This window comes from Borostomias antarcticus, assembly GCF_949987555.1.
Source record: "Borostomias antarcticus genome assembly, chromosome: 16".
Taxonomy (NCBI): domain Eukaryota; kingdom Metazoa; phylum Chordata; class Actinopteri; order Stomiiformes; family Stomiidae; genus Borostomias; species Borostomias antarcticus.
In genome coordinates this window covers 23,233,898-23,251,442 of record NC_140249.1, presented here as the reverse complement: position 1 = coordinate 23,251,442, position 17,545 = coordinate 23,233,898, and positions in this window count along the sequence as shown.

Genomic DNA, 17,545 nt, shown 5'->3' with positions numbered 1-17,545 from the left:
GGCGAAATTTCCACTGGGGACAGGGGGGACATGTCCCCCCACTTTTCAAAATCGTGTTTTTGTCCCGCCCCCCACCCCACACACATACTTTTTAAAGTCCGAAAACTAACACTAGGCTGCACAGTATAAGCAAATCGAGAATAAATTATGCGTGCACTAGGACCACGCGGAAGTAGCCCCTCCCTCTCCTCTCACCCGCTATCTGCTTTTGTAATAAAAATAATAAGGAGGCAACAGCTTGAATTAAACTTGTTTTTGGAATGGGGGTGAAAAGAAAGACAGGAAATGAAATGTGGGTTAATTAGTGGTTACTGGTATTTCTACTCTGTTTTTCGACGTTAGTTTGTTCCACTTCTGTAACGTTAGCTAGGCTAGCTAGCTAGAAGTAGAAGAAGCTAATGTAGCTAGCTAGCTAACACGTGTTTAGCTATCAACAATGCAGTTGTAGCAACATTGCCTATATGAATATATTAATCAGCACTATAACCTTGTTTGTGTAAACTACCTCTGCTCAGCACTGTTCAATAAAGTTTCCTTGTTCATGTCAACTGCTTTCATATCAGAGATCAGATGAGGTTGAGCCAGCAGTGGACAGGGACCAAGGAGGTTATGACAGGGACAGAGGGACCAAGGAGGTTATGACAGGGACAGAGGGACCAAGGAGGTTATGACAGGGACAGAGGGACCAAGGAGGTTATGACAGGGACAGAGGGACCAAGGAGGTTATGACAGGGACAGAGGGACCAAGGAGGTTATGACAGGGACAGAGGGTCCAAGGAGGTTATGACAGGAACAGACGGGGTGAGGCAGGGAGCAGCAGCACTGCGTTGCAGGTAGGCTGTGTGTGCAGGTAGACTGTGTGTGCAGGTAGGCTGTGTGTGCAGGTAGGTTATGTGTGCAGGTAGGCTGTGTGTGCAGGTAGGCTATGTGTGCAGGTAGGCTATATGTGCAGGTAGGTTGTGTGTGCAGGTAGGCTGTGTGTGCAGGTAGGCTGTGTGTGCAGGTAGGCTATGTGTGCAGGTAGGCTATGTGTGCAGGTAGGCTATGTGTGCAGGTAGGCTATGTGTGCAGGCAGGCTGTGTGTGCAGGTAGGCTATGTGTGCAGGTAGGCTATGTGTGCAGGTAGGCTGTGTGTGCAGGTAGGATGTGTGTGCAGGCAGGCTGTGTGTGCAGGTAGGCTGTGTGCAGGTAGGTTATGTGCAGGTAGGTTATGTGTGCAGGTAGGCTATGTGTGCAGGTAGGCTAGGTGTGCAGGTAGGCTGTGTGTGCAGGTAGGCTATGTGTGCAGGTAGGCTATGTGTGCAGGTAGGCTGTGTGTGCAGGTAGGCTATATGTGCTGTATAAAGTATGGAAAGCACATACTACTCCCTCTTGTTGCAGGTACAGTAGTTCACTCACTGTAATATTAGACTCACACCACAGACTCAAACTCAGCGAGAGGCAGGGAAAAGTAGCACTGTGTTGCAGGTAGGTGAATGTGTTGTATTAAGGGTTAGGTGATTTGGGTTTGTAGATGAGGAGAGGAAGGAATGAAAATGATCTATTTTCATATTTCATAGGAGAGACCAGTGGAGACGGGCCATGTCCGAATGTCCATACTACATGCTATATAGTACATACTGCAACTCGCCTGCTACATGCTATTTAGTACCTACATACTACTCCACAATTTTTTTTTAGTATGCGAGATAAATGTAGCATGCTACTCGAGTCAGAAAGTGATGGGCTCCGGCTCGCATACGGTTCATGTTAAACTTACAACACTATTGAGCTAGCCAGGCATTGGTTGGTCATCCAACAGGATCACGCTCGATCCTCACCTTTCTGTTTAATCCAAACTGGAATGGCTGTGATAATAATCCACAAAATGTTCTTATCACAGCCAGACCACACTGGCACACACATTGCACACACTGTATCTATCACACTCCACTTTGCACACACACTATACATACACTCACCACACTCCATTCTGTGTATATTAGGCCTACGTAAATAGCATGTGTGCCTCCTTTTTAAATAGTAGCCCTATAGGCTATCACATTTTGTATTTGCACAGTTTTTGTATTGCATTTGCACTGTCCTGCACCCTATGTCGTCTGCAACAGTGTATGCCTTTACTCTAGTCAAATTCCTAGTATGTGTGAACCATAAAAACTGTTCTTGAATGTACTTTTCTTCAGAAGTGGTCTCGCCAAAGCATAAGAAGGGGTCTCCTAGAAGGCCATGACCTTTTATGGCCACTGAAAAAGTTGACTTTCTATGATGGTGCTGGCAGGATCCTAATAAGCTAAAGTTAATAGCCTATGCTACTTTGTTCCAAACCTAGTTAAAGATGAATGATTAAGGCCTATAGACATTAAAGGTAAGACAAAAACGTTTTACAATAGACTGTGTATTAGCTCGGCTACAGCAATGCTACATGAGCCATTATCATAGTCAACACACATGCTCGTAAAAAGGGCATAATGAATAGACTAAGCTAGGTTGTTGATGCAGGCATTACAAACAGCTTCAAATCTTAAATGACAACATTAATATAATTGTAATTAGGGCATGGATGGATTTCGAAAGGATACAGTTTCAACATTTTCACAGTATAAAATTGACCAACAGTGATTGGAAGGGCCTATACAGAGATTGCCATCTAGTGGTTGGACGAAATATTTCCCTATCAGCAAGTGGTGTCTTTCAAAGCGGAATGGAAGGAGAAACGACATGTTGCATGTTTATTTGTTGTTTTTCTTTTTGTGCGTAGGCCTATAGATAACATGATGGCGGTTGGAAACCCTTTTAGCAATGAATAGGCTATTATATCCCTTTTTAATTGGCTACAGGCGTGTTTCTGATGTTCAATATAAGAGCGGAGCCTCGTCCACCAGGTGGCGTTTACAACGCGCACTGTAGGGCCACCGTAGTTTGAAAGATGTGATGAGAAAACGAAGTATTGTGATATTTTTTTTAATCTTCTGTAAACAATCTACAATATTCCCTGTTCTATAATAATGCCTTGCTACTATGTGCAAGCCCTTCAATTCATTCAGATATCAGTGACGTGATCCATTCATAACAAACGGCACTAAAGAAACCCATCGCCTCCCACAATGCATTGCGAGGTATTTTGTATAATTCTAGATTAAAAAAAACACGTAAATACAAGCAAATATAACAAAGCAAAACTCCACCGTGCGATTTTATGTACATACTCACAACAAGGCAAGTCGTCGTGTAGTTTTAGTCTCAACCCGTCCCTGATCCTGCCGGTTGTAGAGGTATCCCCCCTCCATGTTCTGGTCCCAGGTCAGCTTTGCGCAGTGGCAGTATCGTAGCCTATGAGGTTTATCCGAGGCGCGATTATTGCTAGTTGAAAACTTTACCCAATACCCCGCCGTGGCGACTTGAAATATAGTCGGCGTTGGCAATTTTTGACGGTCTCTCAGGAGACTGATGCTCTGTTGAAAGAATAATATACATAGAAATAGGTTGGAAGGGAAGTATGGTATCTATCATGAAGAATCACTTTGTTGATGCTCTTTGACACTGAGGCTTTATGCACAAATAAAGAATCACATTTGTTAATGATAGTGATGGTGAAATGATGCTCTCTTAGACACTGAGGCTTTATGCACAAATAAAGAATCACGTTTGTTGATGGTAGTGATGGCGAAATGATGCTCTCTCTCTCTTAGACACTGAGGCTTAATGCACAAATAAAGAATCACATTTGTTGATGGTAGTGATGGCGAAATGATGCTCTCTTAGACACTGAGGCTTCCCAGCTGGCATTTCAACGTTGATTAACAGGTGATTAAACGTCATGCGATGACGTGAATCAACGTTGGATTAGGTTTAGATTTTGAAAGGTGAATTAACGTTGATATCGCGACGTTGTTCCAACATCTTACTCGTCAACATGGGTGAATTAAGGTCTTACAATCACTGCTGAATATGTGTTGAATTTGAAATGTGAATCAACTTTGAAATCCCAACTTTGTTTCAACGGCTTATTTTTCAACATGGGTAAATTAAGGTCTTTGAATCAACTTTGCATCACTGTTGAAACTGCAACTTTGTTTCAACTTCTTACTTTTCAATCATGTAGCCATGGAGAAGAAAGGCGTGAACTTTTTACAATTTTATTTTACATTAGAATCAAGATGCACATGTAGGCCTACAACAGCAGTGAATGGGGTTGCAACACTGACAACTGTGCAAATAGCAACAACATCGATCCAACAATAATGTGAACAATAAGTGTTTGTGGCACTGGCATGCACACACACAAACACACATGTTGTGACATACTTCTATACAGCAATGCTACAGAAAAAGGCATTCACAGTCAATCTGCCGGCTGGTAACAGCTTTTATCTTTCTAAACAACCTCTGCAGCACAATACGACCCAGGATGTAGCCTATGTTAAAACGCGAAAGCAAAACCAACAAGCTAAACAATATATTAACCTTTCCATCTACAAGTAGCGGCAAAAGTTGAACAACAAGGGAATGACTGGCACATTGCTCAGCTTGTATAGAAGTAGATACTAGCTACGTCCAGCTAGTGCGAGACAAACAATACATCCATGGAGACAAACATTACACACGATACATACACCGCACCAACATTGCCAAAGAAACTACGGTGTCCATAATAGGACATCCTCGGATGTCCATGAAAGGAAATTTGAATCTCATTCTTTGTGCAAGCGCAAAATAAGGATTTGTGACCAATACGATTAATTTATTGCAAAGATATATAAAGCAAAACCTTCGTTGGGCCACTTTTTACCCATATTGTTTTTTACCCGTATAGGGCTATAAGGCAGGTTGAAGACATCATGTTGATGTTGATGTACATCAACGTACAGATCTTCAACCGAATTTCAACTTTGATTTATAAGTATTTTATCAACCTTTTTCAACCATTGAGCATTCAATATTGTTTCAAGGTTGAAACGATGACTGACATTAATCCAACTATATTTCAACGTTGAAGGTCGGTCGTGTGCCAGCTGGGTTTATGCACAAATAAAGAATCACATTTGTTGATGGTAGTGATGGCGAAATGATGCTCTCTTAGATACTGAGGCTTTATGCACAAATAAAGAATCACATTTGTTGATGGTAGTGATGGCGAAATGATGCTCTCTTAGATACTGAGGCTTTATGCACAAATAAAGAATCACATTTGAAGATGGTAGTGATGGCGAAATGATGCTCTCTTTGACACTGAGGCTTTATGCACAAATATTTTATCGCAAAAAGATGAATTACTCGGAGCCTCATTAAATGCTTTGTCCGCCACTGACACCTGCTGGCAAAGATAATTTAGAGCAGCCAATAAACCTGCTGTTGCGCAGAAACATGATTTTGATGGACAACTTCACAACCGATTGGCAATTTAGCAACACCATCTTCCCTTACTAAGAGTCTTAGAATAATATTAATCTGCCTGGATCTATGACAGCGGTGTGTTAAAACAACTGCTCTATTGCTGGGGCAGTGGCTATTTACTAAAGGAATAGATACAAATAACATAACATAACATAACAGCCAGCTACAACACTAAACAATGAGGATGGTTGTGATTTCACTGTATCATATAGGCTACTCATAACCCACAGTAATAATGATCATTAGGCTATGTTTGTTGTTGTGGAAGGGGAATTTTATTGATTCCTCTAAAAACTATACTCACCCCTCCCCCTAAAAACTAAACTCCTCCCACTCCCAAACTCCTCTAACATCTACTCCAACAAACACCTGCAAAACAACCATGAACACTTTCACTTCCAACTCGACGCAACAACCGATCAACTACTAGAAGTCGGGTTTCGCTTCCTTATATCGACCAAGGAATCTAAAAAGAAATCTTTTTAGATTCCTTGATATCGACCCCTCGAATCCATACTCGAATCAAAGCGATCACGTGACCGAGGCCTCGTTTGTCATGGATACGGGGTTTCATCAGGACCGGCCCCACGTGCTCGGTCTCATACATCACTAATGCGAACTCCGTTCAAAATGGAAACAACTCGATGCATGGTTATTGATTAAAGTTTAGATTTATACGCTGTTCAGGGTGGCATTAGATAGTAGATGTCAGCTACCAGTAGAGGGCAGTATTGGTTAGATTATGGAAACACATGTATCCATACATGTACAAATTATATTAGAGATAATTGATATCTTTGTATATATATATATATATATATATATATATATATATATATTTATATTTATATATATAGTGAAATGTATTCATTGAAATGTAAAATGTAATGACTGATCTATATATTATTATAAGGAGGTACATGGCAGAACTTGTGTGCACTGGTGTTGGGGTTGAGAGATTGATGGAGAGGAATCAGAAACTCTGCACTTTGTCAAAGTGTTGATGCACTTTCCGTCAATCAGTGGCCAGGTCTCCAGGCCTGGCTGAGTGTGGTGAGCTCTGATTGGAGCCTTCAGGGGTGGGCTCAACGGTGGGGGGGGCGGGGGGGGTCTGGCAATCAGGCCCTTCATCGTGCAGATGGCCTCCTTGGAAGTCTTGGCACATGGAATAATTAACACAAGGCAATTCCCCCCCCCCCCCTCTCTCTCTCTCTTCTCTCTCTCTCTCTCTCTCTCTCTCTCTCTCTCTCTCTCCTCTTTCTCTCTCTCTCTGACTAATGAATGACACCTCTGTTGTGTCATTCATTAGTCAATAGTCAAGTGGGAAGAGACGTGGCCGTGCATTTTATTTTAGCTGTATTCCATATTCCAGCTGTACTTTGAGGCACACCGAAAATAAAATAATAAATTGTCCAGCAACACAGGACTAGTGCCTAGGTAACCATGTGACACTGTCGACAATTGCTATGGTAACCACCAGCGTATCCTCTCTGGGTTCTTTGAGGAAATGTGTGAGACATCCTCTTTGTGTGATTTGGTTTCCCTCTCCAAGCCCAGACCTGACAATTGTGAAGACCAAGTCAATAAGCAACTTAGCTTCTTTCAGAAAGAAAATTCAAAGAAGAAAATTCAAAGCACCATTTTCCCAATCATAATTATTTTACTAGACGTGTTTTGTGCTAAATGCAACACATTAAAATAGAAAGCAATCTTTTAAGTTACAGGTGCTGCATTGTTCCCACTAAATGGAATGGATTCGTTCTACTAAATGGAAGTTGCCATGCCATGCACTAATGTCTTCATTGTAAAACAAAAGACACCATTCCAATAATCAAAAAATAAGCCTGTTGAACGCTGCACACACAAAGATGGTCATTAGCATTTTCTAATTGAGAGCAAACATATTTACATGATTTTTTTCTTTTCACGGAATCAATTTAACCACACCTCCCATCCAATTCACATGTATTAATTGATGGGGAAAATGTGCATCGTCTGATGGGGGAAAAAAAAAACTTGAGACATCACAGCATACTGTTCAATCAAGGAGAGCAGCAGGTGCAGAAACGCAAGCTGGGCGTCCAATTACAGACAAATCCTGTCATGAAGGACTTCCCCTCTCAAGACAGTTGATCAGGAAAATGTCTGACCCGTTGCTTTAATGACAGCAATCCCACTCGAACTGTGTAAATTATTCAGAACAAGCAATTAAACTCCCTCATGATCTTCTAATAGGCCTACTGTTTCCCCTTAATCACCTCACAGTACAAGAGGGGTCGCCCCCAATTAAGGGCCTAGAGTGCCACCATGACACCACGCTTCATCATAATTGTGTTTCGGCTTCAATTACCTCACTAGCCCCCTGGGTGAGAACATTGTCTCTCTCTCTCCTTCTCTCTCTCTCTCCTTCTCTCTCTCTCTTGTGCTCTGTCGGTAGTGGGTTGAAGACATTCATTCACTCTCAGACGGATTTATAAAAGAACTATCAATCAACATGTACCACACTGGGCGCAGGGCTGACAGTCCTGTTCATCACACATCAGGTTGACGTGTCTTCCATTGTAAAGGAATATGCAGCTGGTAAAGGTACCTGCCTTTAGGTGAGTGAGTTTAATATGGTCACACAATATACTCCATGGGACACAAAGGTAAATAAGAAAAATACACAAAAAAATGGATCAGCATTTCTGAACAGGGATTAGGTTTGATATAAACCCTTTAGAATCTGCCGAAACATGTGTGTATTTGTATGAGTTGAAGTGATGAAGCACTAACATGATGCGCGTGTGTGTGTGTGTGTGCGCGCATGTGTGTGTTCACAGATGTGTGTCTACACTGATTGGTAGAATGAGGGGAAACCCGGGTTCTGCCCTCATCTCGTCCCATCAGAGCGTCAGGACCGGTGGACCTGCTGTAGCCCCGCGGGGCTCTGGAATAGCTTTTTAAAAGGTATCGGTCTCCTCGGTTTCCTCAGGGCCCATGTGCTTTTAATTGGATTTCTTTGACGAGATTACAGCGAGGACACAGCTCAGCCTTGAGAGATCCACACCTCCCCCATGTACCAGCGACGTACGACGTGGAAAACAGAGCCGGGTTAAACGGGCACCTTTTAGATTTGGATTGAACGCGCAAATAAGGCGGAGAACCTGAATTGACTAGCAGCGACATATTGATTCTAAACAATTTGAACAAAATTAATAGATAGATAGATAGATAGAGAGAGAGAGATAGAGAGAGAGAGAGGGAGACAGAGAGATAGATAGATAGAGAGAGAGAAAGAGAGATAGAGAGAGACAGAGATAGATAGATGGATAGATAGAGAGATAGAGAGAGAGAGATCGATAGATAGATAGATAGATGGATACAGTATAGATAGATAGATAGATTGATAGAGAGAGATGGATAGATAGAGAGAGATAGATATATAGATACAGTGTAGATAGATAGATAGATAGATAGATGTCTTTTCACTTTGGGCCATGATTCATTTCAAAGAATCCCCCAAACACTGGTCCATATTTTCTGCAAAAACAAAAAGTTTACTTTACTTTTTACTAACACTGTTTCACCAAGTTCACCAGTGGTGAGAAACCCTGAAAACCTCCTAGCTAATGTACGGGGGGTGTAGAGGGGGCGTGAGCGTGAACGAGTTTGAAAGCCTTCCGATACTGTATGTCAAAACCTTGTTAATATGCTTCATTTCTTTATTTGAATTCCCACTGTAGACGGAAGAAAAAGCTTTTATCCCCTTGAAGGAGGCCACTCAGACATATAACTCCATTAGAAGGACCTCCCTTCATAAGGTCTGTGCATTGTGCAGCCGCATACCCAGACCAACCAACTCCATTACTCTCACAAACCCTCCCCACAAAATCCCATTATTACAGAATAGCAAAGCCTCAAGTCTGGTCAAGGCACTTAGTTCACAGGGAATGAGTATAACCTCCGTTGCCGAGTTGCCACTGGTATTAATAATGAGAGCGCGGGCGAGAGAGGTCCAAAGGAGCTGTGGTCCAGTAGAACGGTTCACTATGTTCATTTTAATAACTGAATAGAACTATCGCCACAGGTAGAATGCTATGGGGGGTTGTGAGATATCGACTTTAATGAAAAACATACTTGTATCTGTTCCAAGTCTGACATATCAGTTCAGAGATCACAGAGAAAAGAGACTGGAGAGTTCCGTCTTCAGGCTCAGCAGGGGGGTTTAACAAGCTACGGGGTCACCATGGGGGTCATCACCTCAGACAGGAGGCTAGGACGCTACCAGACATGTCACATCTGACAGATGGCCCTGGTCCTCTCTAGTGCAAAAACACCTGGGCAATCAACCCTCCCACACTACAGGGTCATGGGAAGTAGGATCCATTTGCTAACAAGCAGAAGTCTGACCATAGTGATTGGCATCTTCTCTTGTTTTCCTGACACCTCATGAACCAAGTTCAACAAGAGACGACTTTCTTTTTTTTCTTTCTACCTCCGCCCCAACGACAGCGCAGGGCAAGGGGTAATGTTTTTGGTGGCGTGTGTGCAGGGGTGGGTGCGTGCGTTTGTTTGCGTGTTGGCAGGATTACGCAAAAACCACTGGAGCGGTTTTCACAAAACTCGGTGGACATGTGTAGCACGGCCCAACTTACACCCCCGTAAATTATGGAGCGGATCCGAAGCACGGGGAGGGTCCAAGGGCTGCCCAAACACGGACGGACATTCACCTCCACACCACCACAACAGGTGACTCTGGGGGGCATTAGCTAGGCCTGCTAGGCCATTTATTTTAAGGTCACCCAGTCAAATATTCTATTAGGCGGACAGTGGAAATGTTCTTTTTCAAACATAGCTATTCTCTACTCTCTCTGCTGTCGGGAATAGCTCTAAAACGACCCATCATTATATCCCATTAGTGAGGTCATCCGTTATGGAGTTTGTGTGAGAGAAGATTCCGGAGACTCACACTCTTCTGCTCCATTCGATTGAAGCTCTTAGGATTCATCTGAGCCCAAAACAAAGAACGCGACGAGTGACAACAATAACTTTTAACACGCAAAATAGTTGCCAAAAAAGCACTGCACTCACAACAAAAAAAAAGCATGCACATTTTTAAAAAGCATAACCAGGTGGTGAAGCGGTGCATGTTCTATGCCCTCTGCTGGTGTGCAATGGTATTGCCATGCTACGAACGGACACGGCTGCACCGTTTAAAAATGACCCTGGCACTTATTGTAAAAGTCCTTCCTAGACACGGGTTTCTCCAACACATTCTCAGCAACATATCGTAAGAAGGGGCGCCCGGTATCTCACCGGGTAAGGCGCGCCCCATATGAAGGCTAGTCCTTCGCGCGGCGGACCCAGGTTCGATTCCCGGCTCGGGTCCTGTGCCGCATGTCCTCCCCTCTCTCTCTCCCACGTTTCCTGTCTCTCTTGAACTGTCCTGTCCCATTAAAGCTGAAAAGCCCTAAAAAATATCTTTAAAAAAAAACAACAAACATATCGTAAGAAAACCAAGAACCTGCCATTGAAACCAGAGAGGATCCATTTCCAGTTTAACATCTCTACCTCCTGAGCTCTCTCCCAGGTACTGTACTGTACAACACAATCTTCAATTGGCTTGATTGAACCTGTGAGCCCTGATCTAATTTCCCAGACTATTGGTGTGATGTTCTGATCAAGGCCTATCTCCAGCTCTGGTCTCTCTCGCTTTCACAGTCACACACACACACACATACACGCACGTACACACACACACGCGCGCACACACACACCCGGAACAGGAGTGATGGAGCGTCAGTGTGTGGTCAACATCCATGACAAATTCCCTGTCAGACAGGTTCTCATTCTACCGGCTACACATGCAGGTCAGCCACCCTGGAGCTAGAGTATATATATATATATATATATATATATATATAAATATATATATATATAACCAGGCCCTGCCATGAAGACAACACAGCAAAGTACATGAGGAGGAGCTAGATATATATATAGTATATATAGAGAGAGAGATATGTATATATATATACATATACATATATACATATCTCTATATATACATATATATAGATATATAGCCTAGTAGTTCTAGTTCTGTACCCGTTGAAGCATGTGGAGAGCCAATTAAATACTGTACATCTGCTATCACTCCAGCTTAGCCCATCCAATTAACTTATCTGCTAGTCTTGATACCCGTTGGAGCAATCAGTAATTGGCCATTTAGTCCATTACTGTATATGCCTGTCTCCCCATAGCAGACATGTTGAGTTTCGCAAGTCCCCTCTGAATGATGGCTTGCATGGTTTGGCTATTGTTTGCAAGCTAGCTAGCTAGCCTACTACTATTGGGTGGACAAAAGATCGCAGTAGGGCAAAACTGAGCAACGGCAAATTAATTCTAGAATAGGCTGGCGTGAGGTGATAGTTCAGTGTTTGTATCAGGGCAGCAACACTAATTTTGGCCAAAGTTGCAGCTCCTTGCAACTACTGAGCAGGCAATTAATTCTAGAGTAGCCTAGGCAACTGAGGCGGGGTTCTATTCGGAGCAGTCTATTGGCTGGTGGCTCAGATCAATATTTTATGTTAAAATTAGCACGTAAATTAATTAAAAAGCCGTCCGTGTCATGGTCTTTCCGGGACCCCTGCAGATACCTGTGCCAAGTTTGAATGCTGTCAGACTGACGGTGTTGGAGGAAAGTCAGGACAGAGGGACGGACAGACAGCGGACAGACCGGGCAGACAAGCCGGCCGAGGGCAGCTCTATTATAGAACTGAACAAAACTCAATTAGTAAAATCTCCAGGGCTCCAATGATCATCCGTGATTGGGAATTAAATGAAGAGTAAGTCGAGAAAGTCAGTCTTATCTGACCCTAGTATCCAACTCCGTGGTTTCAGTTGTAGTAGCCTACTGTACAACATAATATTATTCATATGATGACCTCAGCTCAACTCAAATGGTTGATTATGTTCTGGCTCATCTTTACTCCTGTTGCTGAAAAAGTTAATTGCATCTATTTTAATTAAATGCTCTCTTAGTCTTAGGAGAATCCCATTTTCGAAATGAAAAACATACTTAATATTCAATCCACAATTCAATCCCAAATGAAACAACTCAACTTTTTAAAGGTATATAGATCGTTTAGGGCGGCGCAAGTGCAGAATTTCTCAGGCAGACGAGGCAGAGCCAGCCGGGACCCACCGAAGGACGCCGTCGATTCCCTGGTGAGTCGCTGGCTAGTCATCTTCTTCTTTCTTCTCATTCGTACGCGCGCTGAAGGTTTCTAGGAGCAGTTATGAGGTCTCGGCCCACTTTTACAGTGGCGCACCGGACCTGTTTGGTCGCAGGTGCATGTATGTTTCTTTTTCTTCAGTCAACGTAGTTCGCTACGATTGGTTGAGCCAGTAAAGAGCTTGCCCTGTGGGGCGGAGCTCCACGAAATAGAACAGCGATCCGTCTCAAGGGCTTCCAATCCCCAGTTCTGTTATCCAGACTCTCTTATGTGTCACTGGAGAGACGCCATCTTAGCTCCCAATCTGGTCGGGAGAGACCAGAGGGTTGCCTGTCTATTTGCTGCCTGGAGGATTCTGCCATCTAGACTGCGACACGCACGCACGCACGCACACACACACACACACACACACACACACACACACACACACACACACACACACACACACACGTGTGTGCACACATACAGACACACACACGGATTGCCCAGGGAGAGTGAATAATGGAAGAAGGCAGGCAGGAGTGTTTGATCAACCTACTCACCCAGCCAACCAGTGTGGAGGCGTGATCCCAATTTCTTTTTAACAAACAGCATCCGGAGTCGATGCTTCTTAGGTGGACGTTTCTTCTTCTTCAGTGGTTGAAGAGAGATAATCAATATTCTTGTTAACCTAGTGAGGTTCAAAAATAGGTTCAAGATTTCATGACTTGTATTTGGGCATTGAATTCAGTCTTAAAATGGTTCAATGCTTCATGGGCTCCTCCTCAATCAGAACAGTGATTGTTTAAAGTACTGCAAATGTAAAGGTTCTGGTAAATCCAAAGTGTGATTTGTTGATCTGCGTGCAAATAAAAAATATTGCTGTTGCAAATGGAGAAAACATGCCGAAAACAGTAGCTGCTAATGAACCACTCTGATATGTTGATATCTGGCAGTGTAATTATGGAATCTGGAATTATTGTTTGTGAAATGTTTCACACAACGTGTGATAGAGAGACGGCAGCATCCTCTAGGCCAGGCATTCCCAAACTGTGAGGCGGGCCTCCCCTGGGGGGCCCCAAATAAATTCAGGGGAGGCGTGGAGGGATGGATAGAAAAAAAAAAAGGAAAACATTTTTTATTTTTGAATTTTCTATGGTTTTTATGAATGAAATGTGATTTTAGAGGTCAGACGATCTAAATAAATAATGGGAGAGATGTATACTAAATGTGTGGATAGTGCAGAGAGAGCCTCCCCCCGCAGGCATGAATGAATTGTGCGAAAACGTCATAACGTTAACTAGCAGCAGGTGCCACCGAGCTAACTTAGCTGAGTAACGTTATGGGCTAGATAACGCTGCCTTGCAAAATGGACAAATTTGGGGGGTTGGGGGAGTTTGGGAACCCATCCTCTAGGCTATAATCACACCCTGTAGTGGACCCTTCTGGTGGCACCTAGTTGGACATTGAAGAGTATTTTGTAGCATTATAAGGTTATGCAACACACTGTATGAACACACAGGACATTTTGTGACTCACTGTTAAAGCTAGGACCAATATCATTTGTAGTAGACTATGTGTCTTCTCAAGATTCAGACTATATCTGTTTATTGCAATGTATATGGTGAACACATGCTAGGAATTTGACCAGGGTTAAGGCACACTCTGTGGATTGTAGATTTCATAGGATAGGGTGCAGGACAGGACAGTGCAAAGACACAACAGTGTGAAGTGCATGAGGGCTCTCCGGCAGACATTTTGTGCAGTATTCTTTGAATTGAGATTTCCAGCATGAATATGGAAAGAGTTTGAGGGGCAGAAATGCATGTTGTCATTCTTGAGTTGAGTCGGCTAAATACTTTTGGATTCATCACAAACGGGAATCGCAGGCAGTAATGCAGTTAGCTTACGACCACAAAATGAAATTATTTCAACAAATTGAACAGAAATGTTTTGAGGGTAACACAGAGGGTTGTGATTATGTAAAGGGAATTTGACTCGGCCCGAAATTAATTTACATGTAGGCCTACAAGAAAAACAACGCAAAATTGAAATGTAAAGTAAAAAGTCCCAAACCCACAATAGTAAGATATGTTTTGGCGTCACCGTAACGTGATGTCACACGTGCTGTCCCATTCCGAACCCTCTCGCACTCGACCACTTACAGGTCAACAAGTCTGAGGGTTCAGGGCTTGAGGGTTGAGAGGGGGCGTTGGGACTGGGCCCATGGGATTGGTCGTTATGCGAAGGCAGGCGCGAACTCATCCAGGGATTTACCACCGTGTTGTGAGATGACTTGAGATTTCTTTAGAAAAGTTCTTGGGTAAAAATAATTACAGAAGAAGAGGATGTTGGTGAACGAGGCCCAAAGAATTGATCGTTTCCTCTCAGACAACTCTTTGTTTTTTTAGTAGTCCAATTGAAAATGTCTGCGTCTGTTCAATCAATCAATCAATAAATCAAAGCTTTATTTGTATAGCGCATTTCATACCCAGAGGCAACACAATGCACTTTACAGAGAACAAGGGAGGTGGGCATACGACCCACTCTCTACATATTCCAGAGGGAAGCAAAAAAACAGTATCACCCGGGGGCCAGAAAAGTGAGCTGTAAAAATGTTGGTCAGTTTTACATGATAACGGATTGTGAGTGGGAAGTTCAGTGATCATTAACACACCCTGCAAGAAGTGCATCTTCACCACAGGTGACATTTGAAGGACACTTTTCTCCTTCCTCACCTATATTGAATTTTCACTTGCCTGGACTTTCCAAGTCAAAACAATATATTTCTCTCCAGAGGGCTGTGTTATGAGATACACTGATATCTCTCCTGACTCTTTAAGCATGAGCAGCGAGATACCGTATGCTCTCAAAAGTCCTGATCTCCGCAATGTTCGCTACAATCTTGTGTACACAGTGTTTTAATATCCTCTAGTAGTTTACTTAGGCCCTGTTGGGTGCCTTGTCATGAAGGAAAGTTGTGGCAAGCGTGGCTGAGGGACACACAAATATCCCACACAGTTCACACAGTCATTACACTCAATATGAACCAGGGGCACATGGCATTTCTACATGTATCAAAGTTTGTGCTCGAACGCACACAAGGGCCAGTGTTGAGGATCCTATGCCCAGGGCTACTCGAATACAAATCCTAAAGGTCCACAGTTTTTCCGCACAATAATCCAAAGGTCAGTTTTTTAAGAAAACAATTATAATACAAACTAGGAAGGGTGCTCAAAGCATAGGGCTCCGCCCGTTAATGCATTTCGTTGTTGTAAGCGAGTTGAAATGGATCTGGACTGGAGTCCAGACTTTGAGCATGGATGCTGTAGACGCTTGTCTCAACAGTGACCAGGATGTAGGGTGTGTGGAGGCAGGACTCCGGTCCAGGGACAAGGCAGGGGGGACGCAAGTCCCTCCTGAACAACCGTGAACCCGCTCCTCTGGGACAGAGGACACAGGTCGCTGTAGTCCTGCTGTCCCCTGTCTCTCGCACAGCTCAGTGATACATGAACACCCCCCCTCGCCCACTAGCTACTCTCTCCCTGCTGTCCTCTGTCTCTCACACAGCTCAGTGATACATGAACACCCCCCCTCGCCCACTAGCTACTCTCTCCCTGCTGTCCTCTGTCTCTCACACAGCTCAGTGATACATGAACACCCCCCCTCGCCCACTAGCTACTCTCTCCCTGCTGTCCTCTGTCTCTCGCACAGCTCAGTGATACATGAACACCCCCCCTCGCCCACTAGCTACTCTCTCCCTGCTGTCCTCTGTCTCGGGCACAGCTCAGTGATACATGAACACCCCCCCTCGCCCACTAGCTACTCTCTCCCTGCTGTCCTCTCGCACAGCTCAGTGATACATGAACACCCCCCCTCGCCCACTAGCTACTCTCTCCCTGCTGTCCTCTGTCTCGGGCACAGCTCAGTGATACATGAACACCCCCCTTCGCCCACTAGCTACTCTCTCCCTGCTGTCCAGTTGTTTACTCATTTCCTCTCGTCTCCTCTTCCTTATTTCTCGCTCTAGGCCTCTGACCAATTTAGACAGGGCAAGATGCTATAATTGAGATCAATTGCTAAATCGATAGCCACAGTGGACCTTGGGGAGAGGTAACGCAAGTCAGCGCTTGAGAACTCGAGAGGTGGAGGATGAAAAACACATCCCTCCTCCCAGACACTTCTCTGCTTGGATATTGATTTAGGAATTGGAACACCTGTGGCCGAAAAGTATTTTATTGGAATCTATTGTGACAGAAATGAGAGTCTCAGCGATCCTGATGATATTACCCCCGGGAAGACAGTGATGTAGCAAATTAGCAATAGCTGACATTATTATTAGTCGTTAAAAACCATAATGGCAATAAAACTAATTCTAAATATCCCTGTGAGCTCAGATAGGGTTTTCTGCAGAGGGAAATTTCATAGTAATCACACTTACAACAAACTGTCAGAAGGTTTTCCATACATGGAAAATGGGGACCAGTTTCAGGGGCAACCAGGTCTCTAGTTTTGTCATGGTGAGGATATGTAAAAGACAAGCAGTTGATAGTTATTTATAATCACCTATATGTGGCAGTGCAGCTTTGCATGATGGATCAAAAAAGCATTTTTGTCAGTGAATATGTGACTGGGAGAGAGAGAGAGAGAGGGCAGGAGTGACTGAGAGAGAGAGAGAGAGAGAGAGAGGGCAGGAGTGACAGAGAGAGAGAGAGAGAGAGAGAGAGGGCAGGAGTGACTGAGAGAGAGAGAGAGAGAGGGCAGGAATGACTGAGAGAGAGAGAGAGAGAGAGGGCAGGAGTGACTGAGAGAGAGAGAGAGAGAGAGAGAGGGCAGGAGTGACTGAGAGAGAGAGAGAGAGAGAGAGGGCAGGAGTGACTGAGAGAGAGAGAGAGAGGGCAGGAGTGACTGAGAGAGAGAGAGAAAGAGGGCAGGAGTGACTGAGCGAGAGA